Source organism: Sarcophilus harrisii, chromosome 2 (genome assembly GCF_902635505.1).
Source record: "Sarcophilus harrisii chromosome 2, mSarHar1.11, whole genome shotgun sequence".
Taxonomy (NCBI): domain Eukaryota; kingdom Metazoa; phylum Chordata; class Mammalia; order Dasyuromorphia; family Dasyuridae; genus Sarcophilus; species Sarcophilus harrisii.
Window position 1 is genome coordinate 593788126 of NC_045427.1, and position 14647 is coordinate 593802772.

A 14647-nucleotide genomic window follows, 5' to 3' on the forward strand; every position below is an offset into this window, starting at 1 on the left:
TTTTTCAAAAAAGGACAGTATTTTCAAATTTATAAGATTTTCCTATGTTTTAGATGTACTCAAGTATGGGATATAACTAACATATTCATTACAAATGAAATGAATTTCAGTCTGAACTTTGCTTCTACCTATGACCTTGTGTAATTAAGTCAAAACCTCTTTAGATTTTAGTTTCCTCATCTGTAAAATAAAGATAAATTAATGTCCCTTTCAACTCTGACATTCTAGAATTAAAATCTTTGCAATTATACTACTACATATCATTAATACACACAAAATAAAATGAAACTTTTTTCCAAAACACACAGGCACACAAAGAAAGATTGGGTACCTAGATTAGTAAACACACCTTTGAAACTCCTAGGATAGTATTTTATTTCTTATCTTGAAGGGCAAGTCCCTCCTCTGATTCCCTGTTAATTTAATGTTAAACAGAAGTTACACCACGTGAATCACCACCCTTCTTTATATAGTCATTCCCTGCCCTCAAGGAACTTCCATTCTTATACTCTTTGGGGGGGAGATAACCTCTACTCTTTATTATTTGACATCCTTGTTGGTTTCAGTTTTCTAATATGAGTTTCATTTCTCCAATTCAATTGTCACAACTGGGTAAAACAAAATAATGCCCATCCATTTCTCACAGGAAAATATAGTTATGATGGTCAAAGTTTTAACTTAACTTTTGGAAACAAGAAGGCCAAGGAACTTAATTTGTCCATAAAAACGTTTTGAGAGAGGGAGTGGAATATATTAGGAAAATCAGTCTGATACATAAAAAGAAATTGAGGAATTCAATTAAATTTTTAATTGTATTAGCTACAAAAAAATACACAATAGTATAGTGATCTCTTGTTACCATTTTATAGAAATATTTTATATTGAGATACTCAAATGAATCTGTAATTAATGTATTTGTATACTCTCTCCAGTGATTCAGAGCCCAACTCATCCAATCCTACCTATTCTGTATCCCTCTTGTTTATGAATGCCCATAAATTTGTCATAGGAAAACTACCCATCATCATTCTAGGGCTATCCTACATTGTAAATCTTCAAGAATAGAGTGACATACACATAGACTGTGCATGGACTTTGCCACTTTTCATGTTACCAGCCCATTTTCTTTCTTAATCGTATTTTATTCTGATTCTTTCTAATTCCTTGTTGTATTTTCTGTGACTTTATGATTTTTAAAATACTACTATCAATAGAGTATTGGTATTTTAAAGATATTTTATTAAAACAATTTTGTAATTTCCCAAAGACAATTTAGCTCACTTTTTTTTCTTCTATTAAGTTCTAGACTCAGTTCATTGTCTTATTTGCTATATCTGTCCAAGTTTTTATATACTAATGGACAGATTTTGTAGTTTGTTCGAATAGTTCTTGTCTCATTACTGAATTCCAGGCCAGGACTATCAGATGCCAGTTGGGTGTCTTCAACTAGATCCCATTTGTAGTTGTTCTTAAAAAGAATACCATCATCTTTCTCCCAGATCCTCCCCTATTTTTAATATTCTTGTGTCATTAAGAATACCACCATCCTATCAGTCATCCTGATTCCCAATTTAATAGTTATCTTGACTTTCATTTTTCTTACTTATCATGTTCAATTGGTTATCAAGCTTAATACATTTTCTCTAGACAATATATCTAACATTTTTCTCCTTCACTTATATAGCCGCCACACTGATTCTGGACCCCAAAACCTGTTCTCTGGTCTGTTGCACTTGTGTCCTAATTTATTTCCCATCAACTTATCTCTTTTTTAAACTCATGCTTCATGCAGAACTATGTCACTTGCTTGCCTTAGAAGCCCGTATTTTCCTCTTGGTAAAAAATCCACTCATCTGACTTTTAAAGATCTAAACCTGGTTTTCCAGGCTTGTTGTAAAACACTGTCCATGGTATATATTTTGTTTCCCTGTCTTAATGTGCTTTCTGTTTCCTGTATGTGATCTTCCTTTTCTTACTCTGTGCTTTTGCATCCATGAATTTGCTGTATTCCTGGAATGCATTTCCTCCTCATTTCTGCCTTGTAAAATAGCTGACTCCTTTCAAGGTTCATCTCAGGCACCATCTCCTACTGAGTCTTTTGTGCTTTCCCTATTTGCTTATGTCATTTCTCTCTAAATTATTCATTATGTACTTAATTTTCTGTATTCCTGTGGGTTTTCCCCACTCAATGAAGTATAAGCTTCTTGAGGGCAGAGACAGATTTTTTTTGCCTTTGTAGGCACTGTGGCAGTATTGTGACTGACACATAAAAGATGCTTAATGAATGCTTAATAATTGAAAAATGAAGGAATTCAGCTTCATACCATAATCAGGACAATATGAATCCACTTTTTTTTTTTTTTTAATAGCCTTTTATTTACAGGGATTTATGCATGGGTAACTTTACAGCATTAACAATTGCCAAACCTCTTGTTCCAATTTTTCACCTCTTATTCTCCCGCTGCCCTAGATGGCAGGATGACCAGTAGATGTTAAATATATTAAAATATAAATTAGATACACAATAAGTATACCCGACCAAACCGTTATTTTGCTGTACAAAAAGAATCAGACTCTGAAATATTGTACAATTAGCTTGTGAAGGAAATCAAAAATGCATGTGTGCATAAATATAGGGATTGGGAATTCAACGTAATGGTTTTTAGTCATCTCCCAGAGTTCTTTTTCTGGGCATAGCTGGTTCAGTTCATTACTGCTCCACTGGAAATGATTTGGTTGATTTCGTTGCTGAGGATGGCCTGGTCCATCAGAACTGGTCATCATATAGTATTGTTGTTGAAGTATATAATGAATCCACTTTTTTTGTGTGTATAAAATTAAATTAAATTCCCAAGTGATGATAGATCTCATCCAGAAGGCTCAGCAGTATCCCAGAGCTTCCTGTAGGCAGCAGGCATTTCATTTATCCTACATCTCTTTTATGACCATAGCAAATATGTTGGGAGAGCAGTTTTCTCACTGTTTTAGATCTTGCATGATATTAGTAATTAGAAGGTCATTGAACAAGATGGATACATGGATATCCCTTGTTGAAGGACACTCTTTAAAAATCATTTTGAAATATCTATGGAATCAAATGGTTGGTTGTTTTTATAGTTAATAAACAATCATAGTAGGATCTTGTATTTGTTTTTCTCTTCATTGTAAAATAGTAAAGATGTGGCTCATTGTGAAATCTCACTTGCATAAAATCTTCCTTTGTTCCCTTCTAATAACTTTATCATAGATGCTCTTGTACTTATATAAATAGGAAAGTAGGTAGATTGATTGGTGGGTATTAGTGTCCTTCCTCTCTTCACTTTTTTTGAAGGGGGGGGGGAGGTAGGGAGGAGTAATGATAAGACCTAAGAGGTTTTCCCCTAGTGCCTTTTTTTTACTACCTTCTCCAGACACCTTACAAATTTTTCTTAAAAATATCCTCAAAATGTGTCATCTTCAGCATGTACTTCATCTTATACCTTTGCTCTAAGCTATCTATTTTTCAGTAACATTCATACCTCCTCTATAAGTACATATAGAACTGTGATGTTAGAATCCAAATATGGTTGACTATTTATTGTGAAAAGAGTTGGTTATACAGATAATTATGGAGATTTCGATCTTTGACCTGTTGCCCTCCTAATTTTATCCTAAAATACTTTTCGAATGACTTTATTCCGTTGGGTTTCTCTGTCCCAAACATTTCTTCTAGTTTTGTTTTATTTATCTTTTGCTTCTTGCTATCTTCTGAGTTCAAATTACTCAAAATTGGCCAATATCTAATAAGTGTTTTAAAGTGGCTACATGGATTCAAGTGAGTCAGGTATTTATTGACCAAAGCAAATTTTAGGCCATTTTAGCTTTCTTTATGGCAATGATTTACATTGATTAAACTTTTATATGACATGATTATACTTAGTGTAGATGTTTTCCATCTATTTCCCATTTTCTGCATCAATGATTTGCTAAAATAGATCCATTTGGAATTTTAAGTTGCATTCTATATCCTTTTCTCATTTTTATTTTTCTTGTTTTGTATAAATTTTGCTTTTTGATCTGACGGGTTGGTGTTCTAATTGTATATAGATAACCCATTCAGTAGTGATTGGTTCTTCAGTTACAAACAAGTACTTAGTAGAACTGATTGACAATAATGCTTGTGTTGACACCTTTAGAGAGCTCATAGAAGCAATAAATATTTAAGTACTCATTAGAGTTCACACTTCGGGGTTTAGGATGACATAATCTGAATTCACACCTCCGTTAATCCCTCCCTCGGGAGGAGTCAACCTTTGGGAGATCATATATATTGAAGCTCTTAGAGCTTCAGGTTAGTTATTTGGGAACATTCTCAGAGGTGGCAGAGGAACACTCTGGGAGGAAGCCCACAAGCCCTCTCTTGGAGACGAGAGATTCATTCCATCTTTGTGCTGGCTGGAAGGTGAGGAGAGCAGAGGCAAAGGACCTGCAAGAGCTCTTGGAAGCGCGCAGAGAGATAGGCCACCGAGAAAACTAACCGGAGTCCCTTCCCGGCTTTGGAGGGACACCCGTGACGTCACTCCGGACCTCCTTCTCCGAACCTGCGCTCCCTTCTACTCCACCGGTGACAGCGTCGGCGTTGAGCCATGGCCCAGCGCGGGGAGCTCAACTTGACCAGCGCCAAACAAAACACCGGAGTGTGGCTCGTGAAGGTTCCTAAGTATTTGTCTCAGCAATGGGCCAAAGCTTCAGGCGGAGAAGTAGGTAAGCTGAGGATTGCAAAGAATCAAGGAAGGACTGAGGTATCTTTTACCTTGAATGAGGAACTTGCAAATATCCATGATATTGGTGGAAAACCTGCTTCTGTTCGTGCTCCCAGAGAACATCCGTTTCTCTTGCAAAGTGTGGGAGGACAGACATTGACAGTCTTTACAGAGAGCCCCTCAGATAAACTTTCATTGGAAGGAATAGTGGTACAACGTGCTGAATGCAGACCTGCTGCCAGTGAAAACTATATGAGATTGAAGAGGTTACAAATAGAAGAAGTTTCAAAACCTGTAAGAGTATTACAGCAGCTGGACAAAGCTGTTACAACAAATTTTAAACCTGTGGCTAATCATCAATACAATATTGAATATGAGAAGAAAAAGAAAGAAGATGGAAAGCGTGCTAGAGCTGATAAGCAACAGGTTTTGGACATATTGTTTTCAGCTTTTGAAAAACATCAGTATTACAATATTAAGGATTTAGTGGATATCACCAAACAGCCTGTGATATACCTGAAGGAAATCTTGAGAGAAATAGGCATTTACAATGTTAAGGGGACCCACAGAAATACCTGGGAACTGAAGCCAGAATATAGACATTACTAAGGAGAGAATAAGTGATTAGGAAAACCTCATCCATATGCCCACAAAAAGCTGATGATAGGGTGAGCTTGTGACTGTACTAAGCAAACCCTGCAGCGGTCCTTAAAACTTTGAGCAGTCTGTTAAAGAGAGTAAAGTGACGGGTACTTTTTAATTCCTCCAGCTTCATTTCTTTGTTTTTTAAATAAAGTTTCTAAAGTTTGGGGAGGGAGAAAGTAATGTTTCCCCACTGTGTACAATGTTTTATTGGTTCTCCTTGTTTCACTTAGCATTAGTTAATAAAAATCTTTCCATGCCTGGGAAAGTTATTTATAAAAGAAATTTGTAATAAGCCGATACAAGGGATTGTTTTGCTTAAAAATTGGTTTTGTTTGAAGTGTTGGCTTTAAAATGTCAAATGAGGAAAGGTTTTCTTACACCATAGGAAAGACTTAAATTAACAGATGTCTTCTTGGATGAAACTTTGCCATTGCCTGCCCACAGTGGACAATCGATTCAAAATAAACCTGAGAAAGGGAGATCAAAGTTACCTATTAAGTTTTTTTTTTTTAAAATGTGATCATGTTTTAGGTTTCAATTTATCAATAAAAGAGACCATTTTAAAAAAAATTTAAAAAAGAAAAAGGAAAACTAACCGGGCTATTTTGCAATAAAAGATCTGAACTTTAATCTGGCTGCTTTTGGGTGATTATTACTTTTAACTAGGAAACTAAGGCTGCCTCCAGAAAACCTCCCCAAGAAACCTACTCTAAGAGAGAACCATTTTATTATTTTAAAGAAGAAAAACACCACAAGGTTCATTGTTTTTGTTACTTCATTTGTGCTTGCCATGTTGAATATCTTATGATTCTTCTTTTTAACACAGTTCTACCCCTGGAAATTTCTTGGGTGTTTTATTAGATTTACATTTTGATGCCAAATTTTGAAATTCATTTGGGAATTTCTAAAATCATCATTAAGCAATGTGAATTGGGTATAAATTGTATAATATCAGACTGTACAAAATGTGGTTTATTTTAGGGGGCAAGAAGTGGGAAAGTATTAAGAAGTCATTAGTTGGCTTTTCCTTGCATGTTAGATGAAATTCTGGGTGATGTGCTTTGGGACATGGTTGCACATGTTTATTCATACTTTGAATATGAAACCTGGAATAAATAGTAGAGTGTTCTATCAGTTGAATATTGGGCATCATCTGGTTCACATTATTACTGTTTCTCTAATTCTCTTTTTTTCCAATACTCTTGATTTTATAGATTTTGGTATGGTGTTAAATTCTTGATATATATTCTTATTAGTCATCATGAATGCAAGATTACTCAAAAATGAAATTTACTCAGATGTGTGAAGTACCATATTAATTCCATTTTGGTTGTAAAGTAGAAGATCAGGATAAGGATTGGGATGCTTACTGCCTCGGCCCGCGAGGCAGAGTGTGTGGACCCTGGAAGAAAAGAGATAAGGGCAGGAGAGAGGGGACGCGCAAAATGGAAGCAAGACAAATCCATCTGATCAAGCCTCATTTTAATGGGTGCAATAGTACAGATATGTATAGCAGTAGAAAAGAAGGCAGGGTTTGTTCAAACACAGTACAGGGTTGGGGTCCTAGACAAAGGGTTGGTATCCCGCCCAAGGATGAGCTGCTCAGATGTTTCAGGTGGCAGGAAGCTCTATGATGCCATTAGGGATGCCTAGATATCTGCCTATTCAAAGTTAGGATGTGATTAGGAGATTCCTATTCAGGAGTCTTTGGTATAATGTGATTAGGAGATTCAACCTATTCAAGGTTGGCCTTATGTGCTGTAGATTAGTGCGGCTCCCCACAGCTTACCTGTTAGATTGATTACTGGCTGAATGTATAAATTTTGTTATATGCCATTTATGTGATTTGGACTGGAACAGGAGGCATTCCATAGCTATTTTTGTTTAAATAGATCAAAGATTACTTGCAAATCTAAACATAGTATATTACCATCCAAATTTTCTATCAGTAATAAGATATACCTGTTTTACATAGTGAAGAAATACCTCTGCTAAATCTTCCAAAAACTTGGAATTTTGATGAAAACGACAAACTTGAATGGTTCAAGTTGTCATAGAGCTCAGATATCCAGGCGGTAGCTCTGGGAAAAGAGTTTATTTCAAATGTAACCTTTTCATCCTTAAATCCTTATTTACCTCAATGATTTTGTTTGTCAGAGTTAACTTGTCTAGAATTCAAGTTAAGCTTCTGGATTTAAAAGCTTGAATGTTCTGCAGGAAGATACTAAAATATATTCAAAACATAAAATATTTCATTTTTTTCCTTATTTGTTTATTTTTAATACATATTCCTTCATGTTGGGAGAGATAAATTAGAATAAAAAGAAAAAAATCTCATAGGAGAAGGGGAAAAAAAAAACAGAAAAAAGAAGTAACCATAGCATGTGTTGATTTATATTCAATTTTGATAGTTCTTTTTCTGGACATAGATGGAATTTTCAGTCCAAAGTGCCTTGGGATAGCTTTGGAACATGGATCATTGAGAAGAATCAAATCTTTTAGTTGATCATCACCATCATGAAATATTTCATAGGAACTATTAAGCATTAAAATCAGAAAGTCAGTATTTTTCTTTTGTTTTATATGTAAATGAGATGTTAGCCACCATATTAAAAAACACTGGTTTCAAATGAATTAATTGATTCCATTGGGGAATTGGGAGGAGTTTTGTAGAAGGAGAAGATATATGTTAAATCAATTTATCCTGAAAAAAAATTTTTTCTTTTTTTTTGGGGGGGGCGGTTAAAGCTGCTTATTTTCTAAGCATATTCATAATTAATTTTCATCATTCGCCTTTGCAAAACCTTATGTTCTGAAATTTTTTTCCTTTTCCTTCTGCCCCATCCCCTAGACTTGTGAAGGAGAGAGCCATCTGCACTCAGAGGCCTGTGGGGGCTGAGTATGCACTATAACATAGCATTGTCATGCTTTCTGTCTTTTGCTTGCATTTTATTTTCTTTTTCATTTTTTTCCTGTTTGATTTGATTTTTCTTGTGCTGCAAGATAATTGTATTGTATGCATATATTGGATTTAACATATATTTCTACCATGTTTAACATTGGATTACTTGTCATCTAAGGGAAAGGGGAAGAAGGGGAAGAATTGGAACACAAGGTTTTGCAAGGGTTAATGTTGAAAAATTATCCATGCATATGTTTTGAAAATAAAAAGCTTTAATAAAAAAAAAAGAAAAATTGGATGAAAAAAGAAAAAAATGAGAAAGAAAACAAAATGCAAGCAAACAACAATAAAAAGGGTGAAAATACTATATTGTGACCAACACTCAATTCCCACACTCCTCTCTCTGGGTGTAAATGGCTCTCACCATCACAAGATCATTGGAACTGGCCTGAATCATCTCATTGTTGGAAAGAGTCAGGTCCATCAGAATTGATCATTGTATAATCTTGCTATTGCTGCCTACAATGCTCTCTTGGTTCTTCTCATAGAACTCAGCATTAGTTCATGTGTCTCCAGGCCTTTCTGAAATCATCCTGCTGATTATTTTTTACAGAACAATATTCCCTAACATTCATATACCATAATTTATTCAGCCATTCTCCAACTGATGGGCATACACTCAGTTCCCAGCTCCTTGCCACAATATAAAGGACTGCCACAAACATTTTTGCACATGTGGGTCCTTTTCCCTTTTTTTTAAATGTTCTCTTTGGCATACAGGCCCAATAGAGACACTATTGTGTGATGACCACGTTAGCACCCTGGATACCTTAGAATCAGCTGGAGTCAGGATAAGCAAAAATCCTTGATCTTTATTCTTTGTCTTTAGAGGTAGAAGTGAATTGGATGGAAGCAGAATCTACATGACCTCTCCTCTTCATCTCCTGCACAGAAGTGACCCCCTAGTCCTCTCTGTATACACCAATTATCGAGCCAGCACAGGATAGTGGGAAGGGCCATTTTCCAAGCATATACTAATAGATTATTGTCCAATTGGTAATTAACCTTAAGTGCTGGGTTGTCTGACCTTAGTGCATCAACTCAGAGTTTCAGCCCTTTTACACCTTCTGCTTTCTTTTGTTTTGGAATACAGTTGGTCCCACCGTCCCTGACTTCTCAGGAAAGGAGGTGAAAACACCAAAAAGGAGGTGATCATCCCCACTTGACTTCTCAGGAAGGGAGGTGAAAGCACTAAAAAGGAGATGATCACACCCTCCCTGACTTTTCAGGAAGGGAGATGAAAAGCACCAAAGGAAAGTGGAGATTACTAGCGGGTTTCTGAGCTGAAGGGTCTTATTAGAAACAGGTATGCACAAACCCATCAGCATGGGAGGTATTACACAAGCACATAGCAATAATGCAAAAGGCTATTAGTAGTGACTCTCCTCACAGTTAGTGCAGGCTTGATGTGGTGTAACAAACATGAATTGTACATGCAAGTAGTGATATAACAACCAATATAAATCAACATGGTGTTGTAAAAGATTTCCAGAAGTCCTAGAAGGAGGATATATAAATAAAAATCACATACACGCCTCCTTCAGCAACCAAGATAGTCCAAAACCAATCTATTGTCCATTGCTTCATGTGTCAGGGAATCCAATGATCCCCACAAGTTTTAGAAGTCCTGCAACAGTCTTTTTATGTGTTATAGAATCCAATGATTCCAGCAGATTTTGAAGTCCTACAACAGTCTTATCATTTCTCAGAAAATCCAATGATTCCTGAGGGTTTTGAAGTCCAACAATTTTTGATGTTCATGAGTCAAATGCCATAACTGCCAGGCTCTTTCATTGGTGGGCATGGTCAGCAACAGAACCACCCAATGTTTCTCGGGTCTTCTCCTTCATTTCAAGGGTCTGTGATGGACAAGGTGAATACAACTCGTTGGCCCCCATCTGATTCCTTCTTCTTCTGTAGAGATACAAGCGAACCCTCTTCTTCAAGCAGTTAATCTATCTGCTCTCTTCCATTCACCACTTTCTGGGTCTCTCCACATCACCTGGCAATTATCTAAAGATAGTGGAGCCGCTCGCACTGGACACTGCCCTTCTGGTGGTTATAAAAACTGTCTGCTGGAGCCAGTGCATCTTTATCAAAAATCAAGAAGTTAATAGTATAAAGAGCTAGATTTAGAAGTTCTCTAGGATTACCTGTGGCTTTTTTTTTTTTTTTTAAAGCAAAAGTCCTTTATTCTTTGTCTTTAGAGGTAGGATTGAATTGGATGGAAGCAGAATCTCTGCAACCTTCCTTCTTCATCTCTTGCCCAGAAGTGACCCTGGCTTGTTTTACTCTACCCCTAGTCCCTCCTACAATTCTCTGTATATACCAATTATCGAGCCAGCACAGGATAGTGGGAAGGGCCATTTTCCGAGCACATGGTCATAAAGTATTGTCCAATTGATAATTAGCCTTAAATGCTGGGTTGTCTGACCTCAGTGCATTGACTCAAGAGTTTCAGCCTTTACACTATTGGATCAAAGGCTCTGCACATTTTGATACCCATTTGGGCATAGTTTTCCAATTGCTTTCCAGAATGATTTGATCAGTTCACAATTCCACCAACAATGTATTTGTGTCTCAGTTTTCCCACATCCTGTCCAACATTCATCATTATCTTTTCCTGTCATCTTAGTCAATCTGAGAGAGTATAAAGGTATCTCACAGTTGTCTTAATTTGCATTTCTCTGATCAATAATGATTTAGAGTATTTTTTTCTTATATTTCTAAGTGGCTTTAATTTCCTCAGCTGAAAATTCCTCATCCTTTGACCATTTATTAATTGGAGAATGGCTTGAATTCTTCTAAATTCGAGTTAATTCTCTATATATTTTAGAAATGAGGCTTTTATCAGAACACTTGGATGTAAAAATTTTTTCCCAGTTTATTGTTTCCTTTCTAATCTTGTCTGCATTGGTTTGTTTGTACAAAAGTTGAAAAAGTTTTCTTACTACAATTGTACATTAAACTTGGCTTAAATTAAAATTTTGTTCAGGTGACATACAAAAATTGTATCAGTTTTCTTTATGTTAAATATAGATTTTTCAGCAGTTCATGAGTCTAAAATTTTAAAATTTAAAAGAGGATTTTTGTGGGTACCATATATAAGGGAAGTGATAAAAAGTGAACATTTGAAAGGATCATTGAATGTGAAAAAATATTTTTAGAGTAACTAGAAAATTTTGGAGAAACCATAATACAGGTGATTACCAAGAAATTATCAGTAAACTCCTTAAAGCATATTATGAGATGTTACCTGTCATGCAAAATCCTATTCTTTGGTTCATATTTGGATTTTTTGTAGAAAACTTAAGTGATACCATTGATGCATACAGGGAATATTCTTCAAGAAGTCAGGATTGAATTAGACAATATAATTTTATTTAATAAAAATATACTACTATGATCTATGTTAAAAATTGTGGGACATAAAACCTAAAACCAATTTTGTCCTCTTTCCTTTAGTAATATGAAGTTCATCTTATCATGGCATAAACACCACCACCACTACCACTACTATCTCCTTTTTTTGGTCCTATTTTTTTTTTACCCAAGAAGAATATTCTTGAATATATTAAGATAAGATCTTTCTCCAGTTTATAGGTCTGTGACCACTCTGATTCCTTCCTTCTGAACCAAATTTTCCAACTTTTTTGCCATCCTTTTTTGATATCTTTGAGAACCCATGGTCAACTTTATTAAAGATTATGTATGTCCTTTATGTTGTCTAAATAGGAAGTAACCTAGGTGTCATTGGGTAAGTCACTGAATTCAACGACTCAGAAAACAATTATTTACTTATTTGTTTTATCAAAACTTTTTATTTATAAAACATACGCATGGGTAAGTTTTCCAACATTGACCCTTGTAAAATCTTCTGTTCCAAATTTTCCCCTCCTTCCCCTCTACCTCCTCCCCTAGCTAGCAGGTAATCCATTATATGTTAATATATGTTAAAATACATGTTAGAGCCAATATATGTATACATATCTATACAGTTATCTTGTTGCACAAGAAAAATCAGATCAAGGTTGAAGAAAAAGAAAAACTGATAAAGAAAACAAAATGTAAGCAAATAACAGAGTGAGTGAGAATGCTATGTTGTGTTCACATTCTGTCCTCATGGTTCTCTCTTTGGGATGGCTCTTTTCATCACTGGTTTGAATCATCTCATTGTTGAAGAGAGCCAGTCTCTCCAAGCCTCTCTGAAATCATCCTGCTAGTCATTACTTACAGAACAATAATATTCCATAACATTCATATACCACAATTTATTCAGCCATTCTCCAACTGATGGGCATCCACTCAGTTTCCAATTTCTTACCACTTACAAAAAGGGCTGCCACAAACATTTTTGCTCATGTGAGTCCCTTTCCTTCCTTGAAGATCTCTTTGGAATATAATCCTAGTAGAAACACTGTTGGGTCAAAGGACATGCACAGTTTGATAACTTTTTGAGCAGAGTTCTAAACTGCTCTCCAGAATGGGTGGATTCATTTGGAACTCCACTAAAAATGTATCAGTGTCCCAGTTTTCCCATATCCCCTCCAACATTGGCCAAAATGACAGGAGATGATAATGACCAGCCTGACAGGTGTGTAGTAGTATCTCATAGTTGTCTTAATTTGCATTTCTCTGACCAGCAATGATTTGGAACACCTTTTCACTTGACTAGAAATAGTTTCAATTTCTTATTCTGAAAATTGTTCATATCCTTTGGCCATTTATCAATTGGAGAATGGCTTGAAGTATTATAAATTTGAGTCAATTCTCTATATATATTTTAGAAATGAGGCTTTTATCAGATTTTTTGGATGTAAAAATGTTTTCCCAGTTTATTGCTTCCCTTCTGCATTAGTTTTAGTTTTATTTGTACAAATTTGTACAAAAACTTTTATTAAACTTTTTTTTAACTTAATATTATTGATAATCAAAATTCCCTATTTTGTGATCAATTGTGATCTTTAATTCTTCTTTGGTCACAAATTCCTTCCTCCACAAATCTGAGAGGTAAACTTTCTGTGTTCTTCAACTTGTTTATATAATTCTTTAGTATAGATCATGAACCCATTTCAACGTGATTTTGGTATATGGTGTTAGGTGTGGGTCTATGCCTACTATAGAAAGCATTTATTAAGCTGAGCCAGGTACTCTGCTAAGTACAGAATACAAATGCAAAAGTGAAAATTAAGCAGATCCATAAACTCTCTGAATTTATATTCAGTTGGAGGAATGTGTTTATATTTGTGTAGTAAATATATACAGAATCAATAGAAGGCATTGACAAGAGGAGGGCACTAATAGTTAGAGAAGCTTTGTGTAAAAGGTGGTACTTGAGCCAAGTTTTGAGGGAAGTCAGAGATTCTTCAATCAGAGGAACTGAAGAAAGAGTTCATTCACTTCAGATATGGGAGTGAGCTAGTGAAAGCTGTAGAAGATAGGATGTCAGGTATGATGAACAGATGGAAGAATGAGCTGTGGAGAGCATGAAACAATGTGCAATATATCTGGAAAGGTAGATTAGGACCAGGTTGTAAAGGGCTTTAAATGTGAGATCGATTTTGTATTTAAGGAAGCCGAGCCGTTGGAGTTGATTGTGTAAAGGTCAGACCTGGCCTTGGGAAAACTCTGTAGCAGCTCTGTGATGGGGAGATTGGAAGCGGGCAGACCAACCAGAAAGGATTAGAATAGGGCAGCCGAGAAGGGAGGAGCGTCTCTTACTTGGTTTTCCTGTCTCAAACCTTTGGGCTCTTGAGTCCATTCACTAGACAGCTGCCAAAACAATCGGAGGGGGATGCCCGTGGTCATCAGTTGAGAGACCTCTGGAAGATAGAACATTGAAGACACTAGAGTTAGGAGACAGGCTGTGGAGGATGAACCGGCAAAAGAGACCCAAGGAGAAGAGCCAGGGAGAAGGAAAACCTGAGGGAGCTAAGTATCCTGCGACCTGGAGAAGAGAACATCAAGGCGTAAAACCCGGTCAGGAGTGTCATCTGAGATGGGAATACAGGGATGCCAATCAAGAAGAGATCATGGAGTTTGACAGATGAAATCACTGATCATTTTGAAAGGAGCCCTTGTAATTGGGAAATAAGGTCCAAAGCCAGCTTACAAAGGATTTGAAGAATGATAAGAGAGTGGATGATAAGATTGAAGTAGAAATCATAGAAGTCTAGAAGTCCTTGACAGGGATCTCAAAGAAAATGAACCCCTCAAGGCCACAAATCACTTATAACTAATATCACCTTTAGAAAAATTATTTGTTGAGATAGCAAATACTACTTTAAGTATAAAGCAT

The 14647-nt window shown here is 36.0% G+C and overlaps 1 protein-coding gene and 1 pseudogene across 8 annotated transcripts in view; both read left to right on the plus strand.

Moving 5' to 3' along the window:
* Positions 1-14647, plus strand: part of SHLD2 (shieldin complex subunit 2) — a 102273-nt gene that overhangs the window by 15792 nt on the left and 71834 nt on the right. The window lies entirely within an intron of this gene.
* Positions 4436-5530, plus strand: LOC116421923 (annotated as a pseudogene).